Source organism: Dipodomys ordii, unplaced genomic scaffold, assembly GCF_000151885.1.
Source record: "Dipodomys ordii isolate 6190 unplaced genomic scaffold, Dord_2.0 Scaffold60, whole genome shotgun sequence".
Classification (NCBI taxonomy): Eukaryota; Metazoa; Chordata; class Mammalia; order Rodentia; family Heteromyidae; genus Dipodomys; species Dipodomys ordii.
The window spans coordinates 10059522-10064876 of NW_012267276.1; the positions used below are offsets into that span (position 1 = coordinate 10059522).

Genomic DNA, 5355 nt, shown 5'->3' on the forward strand with positions numbered 1-5355 from the left:
CCTTCCTTCCTTCCTTCCTTTCTCTTCTTTCTTTTCTTTCTTTTTTTCTTGTACTGAGGAAATTGAACTTAGGGCATTGCAGTTGGCAAGCAAATTCCCTACCATTTGAGCCATGTCCCTGGTCCTTTCCATTTTGTTTTTCTCAGATAGTGTCTTTTGCTTTTGCAAAAGATTGTGATCACAGTTGTCTTACCTCTGCCTCTTTGTATAAAAGAAGGTGTGAACCATCATACCTGGCTTCCTTTTGAGATAGGGACTTGATAATTTTTTCCTTGGCTGGCCTCAAACCACAGTCCTTGTATCTTTCCCTCCTCAGTATCTTAGATGACAGGTGTACACTACCATGCCTGGCTTGATCCCATTGTTTGGGTTCTGAGATAAGAAGCAGATCATCAAGATCAGAGGTCATGGACTTGATTTGACTCAGGGACTTGCCCAGGCTAAGCAAGTGTACAAACACGGATCTGTTCCTTCAACCCACTCTGAATTTATTCTTCATCTGGATTGCTTCCATATTCATTTCCTTAGGCTGCAGTACTTGCTTATCACTTCTTGCTACAAACCATCCTACCAGGTAAAATACCCCAAATCCTAACTTTTATATTACTCTTTAATACACCAAGTGAATTTCCAGTGTTCATGTAACATTATCCCACATGCATCTTCTCCTGTCGTTCAGACTTCTAAACCATGACCTCAACTTCTCTTTCCAACATTTTATTCTATTTTCTGCATCAAGCACACTTAAAATGATTCAACATTTTCTTTTACTCTGCAGACGCACTCTTGCTTCAAGGTTTTAACTCTTGCTTACAGTTCTTATACTTTACCTTTGTAACAGTTCTTGTTTTAGTGTATATTAGCTTTTTTGAAAATCTATTTTGTGTCAAGATATAGTATTTGAACTGGGATCAAGAAGTGTGTCCAAGAATATTCAACATATTAGAAATACTTGTAAAAGTATTTGTGAAATAGCAGATACTTGCTTAACTGAGTTGGGTTGAAATTGATTTACATGCTGCTAAATTTCATAAATAGAGAAACTGATAAATTGCTAGATTCTCTACAGAAGTTGTTATTTTTGGATTTGTCATATTTCATGGACCTTGAAGTTACATCAATATTTATAGGGGACTTTCTGAAGATAGTACTGTTATTTTTGAAATCATTATGATCTGCACTTTTGCTTTTGTCCAAGAAGAAAGAGAGAAGGTAGACTTAGCAAAGAATAAACACGATTTGATTGATAGTGTCTTCAATCATCTCTGCCTCATTTCTGGCTTACTGCCCTCATGTTTAACTCAAGCATTATATGTACAGAGGCAGGGCTGTGTTCGTTACTGCAGCCTTGGAATTACAGGACTGTAAAAAATTATCTGGCGAGTTTCCTGTTCAGTCTCTGGAACCCTCTTGCTCCTTTCTTTGATGAAACTGATCTACCCACATTTATGAGATTTTCACAGTTTGGCTTATGTTATATGCCATATGGGAATTTGGCAAAGGAATTTTGCACCATTTTTCATACTTTTCAGCCATAAATCATATGAAAGTAATAATGATGTCTTGGGAAGGACAGAAACCATGATGTCTGTTGTTTCCGAAGTGGAAAGCACATTCAATCCTCAGCCTAGAAAAATGTGTTTCCTACTGTGTTATGTTTGGTATGGTTATGTGAAAATTTATGAACGATTCGCCAAGAATCAGCCTTTTCTTTCATCATGATTCATTAGTGGCTACTTAAAAACCTGTAAAATAAGGATATGCAAAGGAATCAGAAAAAAAAGAACATTAAGAATGTTTGATCATCCTATAACAAATCCTGTTATTTTAAGTAAATTAAGTATTAACTGTTCCCTTGGTTTGGTTTGTTGAGTATGTTGCCTCTTAAAGTTAACTTTTGGCATGTTATTATACTTTTTTGTCTTCTTTTGAGCCTGTTCTCTCTTTTAAACATTGAGATATTTTACATGAAAGGATTGTTATCATTATTATTATGACAGTGAAATCTTAAACGATTTCTTTTTGTTACAACTTAGTCTCTCCTTTCATCTTCTTGTCAGGTTTACAGGCTCAGTAGTTGAATATTAACTTTTTGCTATTTCATTCTTCCTGACATTCATTGGACCTAACAGAGACGTATCGTATGGTCTAGCTAAAATAAAAGTAATGTATCTGGATCCAGCTATGTTTTGATGATTTAAATAACAATTGGACAGACATTGCAGAAGCAGAGGGCAGAACCTTGTCAATGAATCATTATACACTGTTTTCTTCCTTATCATCCAATTTAACACAAAGCCCGTTTTGGAGGAGTTGTGTGTCCGGTACCCCCTCCTGCGGTGGACCAAAGAATCTTGCTTTGTGGAGCAAGCACTATAATTGCTTGATCATAGAAATGAAGATAGAAGAGTTTTCCTTGAGGAAGTCACAGATAAACTTCTTGGGGACAGGAGCTGTTTGAATGAAGAGCCCTTTTCCCTGGCCTAGAGATTTACGTGGAAATCGAATCACAGCTTGGAAAAATTGAGCTTTCTCAGTATGCTTCATTCACTCATATCCAGAAATAATTTGTGGATCTTGAAGTCAATTTATTGAGTGATGAATAGTCATTAAAACTTAAAATAGAGCCAGGCACTGGTGGCTCACACCTTTAATCCTAGCTACTCAGGAAGCAGAGATGTGAGGATCACTGTTTGAAGCCAACCTGGGTAAAGTCCCTGAGATTTTTTTAATACGTCTTTTATTGTAAAAAAAAAAAACTGTACAGAGAGATTACAGTTATATGAGTAAGGTAATGAGTACATTTCCTATCAAGTATTGTTACCTCCTCCTTTGTTTTTCCCCTACCATCCCTTCCCTTCCACCTCCATAACTACACTCCCCCCCACCTAAATTATAAAATTCATTTTTCAACATAGTGTCTTATACATCTCATTGTTACAGTGGGTCATCATGTAACCCTATTTAAGCATTTTGTTTTATCCCTTCCTCTTCCCATATTAGAGAAGTGCATATACAAGATGCAGGGCACCGGCATCAAATACAGTGAAAACAGTGGTTATACCATGGGGGAGGAACATACAAATAAACAAAAAATCACATGGTACATTATAAATATGTTAGAAACAATAGCAAGAAAGAAAAAAACACTTGTGTCCCTATCTTGGGTTCACTTTTGCTTAACATCATCTTATCTGGTCATTATCTCCAAGAAACTACTCGGAAAAAGCCAGAAGTTGCAATGTGGCACAAGTAGTAGAGTGTTAGCCTTGAGCAAAAAGAAGCCTAGGGATAGTGCCCAGACCCAGAGTTAAATCTCTGAGACTGGCAAAATAAAATTTTAAAGACCTCATGAAATAGTACAAGAATAAGTCATTTAATGACAGATGTATACATGTGCATATTAGATTTTGATAAAAAAAAGTTACTTCTTTGCTCATGGTTCCACAATGTGAAAGAAGTTCTAGTTTTTTTTTCTGTGGCATTCCATTAGATTTTAAAGAAAATTAGGGGTCTTTCTCTAAGATCTCAACTTAGCTTCTAAAACCAAAATATGTTATATAAATTTCATATGGTCAAGAAAATCTTAAACACAGCTTAAGAAGAGGTCAAGCTGGAGACTTAGAGAAGTCAATTATTACACTACAGCTGCCTACCCCTTTCTTTTGCAGCTCTCTTGGCTATGCATGCTCAGAGCAGAGTCTTTGCTCATTCATTCCAGGTATGATGTACAAAATTACCCATTTTGGTGCCCTGGATACACTTCCACAGTGGTTTGATGCTCAACTTCTTAGAGTCATGCAAGATTTGAACTTGACAGAGTAACTGATAATAGGGGACCTTATCTGATGCTCATTTTTGAATGGCAATTTTATTTACCTGTTTATATAATTCTTTTCCCTAATTGGGTGATGGTGATTGTAATGTATGGGTCTTTTCTTTTCTTTTTTTTTGTCGGTTGTGGGGCTTGAACTCTGGGCTTGGGCACTGTCCCTGCGTTCTTCAGCTCGAGGCGAGCACTCTGCTGCTTGAGCCACAGCGCCACTTCCAGTTTTCTAGTGGTTTATTAGAGATAAGAGTCTCGTGGACTTTCCTGCCCAGGCTGGCTTTGAACTGTGATACTCAGATCTTAGCCTCCTGAGTAGCTAAGATTACAGGCATGAGCAACTGACGCCCAGCACGCATGTGTCATTTAAAAAATTGTTTCATGTTTCTTTTTTTTTAATTGAAGGAAATCAAATAAATGAAAGAAGACTAGAAAAAAACCTTAGATCAGGGAGAGCCATATATGCTGGTGGCTTGTCACAGTAGGGCTATGAATGTCCTCTAGCAAAGGGGGGGGATTTAATATGAGGGGGACAGGGAGCTTTATCAGTACCATCGTGTCTTCTAAATGCACCATGATGTCATCAGTCTTTAATTGTGAATGGCCCTGATGAAAATAGTATTTGGTACATGGGGCTAGAATCACATGAATGTAGTAATTATCATATATTATGCTAAAGGTCTTTGGAAACATTTTTGAGACATTTTAGTGGTGCTATAAATAGTGTAACACAATGTCTTAGGTTTTTTTCTACATCTGTAACAGTAATCAGGCTTGCTGCAGGAAAGGAATTGGTATATGGATGCATATTTTATGGACTCATGCATGTATTAATCCAGTTGCTACTTTGGCAGACATTGGTATCATCACTGACTTGGCATTTGGGCAGGGGATGTTCTATAGCTCAAGGATCACTTAATTCATAAATCACTGGGAAGTTTGGCACTCTTTAGAGATGAAAGATTTAAGGATAAAGCACCTTTAGAAAAGCTGAATCTCATCTGGTACTTACAAAATACATTCTAGCCCCAGAAATTCTCTATACGCATACACTCATACACGCATTTTACTACTTTCTTAAATGGGATGTCTTCTGAGGGTCTTTGTATGGATTAAATACATGGATTTTCTGCTGGAGTTTATTTCTGGTCTTGCCATCCTAATCCAAATAGTGTTGTTGGTAGCTCTTTGTGACAAAATGTATTTACTCACCTGGCTGGGTACTGCTAACCTACTACTTGGCCAAAAGCCAATAGCATATTTACACGTTTTTCTCTAGATTTGGGGGGGTGAAAAATGAGGAAGAATGATTTAGCTAGACTATAGTATTTTGGGAAGATAGAAGAAATTATGTGATCCAATGTGAATTTTTAACACATTTCAGTACTGTTTAGTTATTTGTAGAAATCCAAATATCAAAGAAAGATGGGGGTGGAGACTGATGAAAGTCGTGACACTGATCGAGATTCATTGTATTCATACATTGCTTTGTTGAATGGCCACTTCTGTGTACAGCTACTTAAAGATAA

At 37.0% G+C, this 5355-nt stretch overlaps 1 protein-coding gene across 2 annotated transcripts in view; it reads left to right on the forward strand.

The window, feature by feature from the left end:
- Nucleotides 1-5355, forward strand: part of Prdm5 (PR domain containing 5) — a 144029-nt gene that overhangs the window by 82644 nt on the left and 56030 nt on the right. The gene's annotated exons all lie outside the window — the stretch shown is intronic.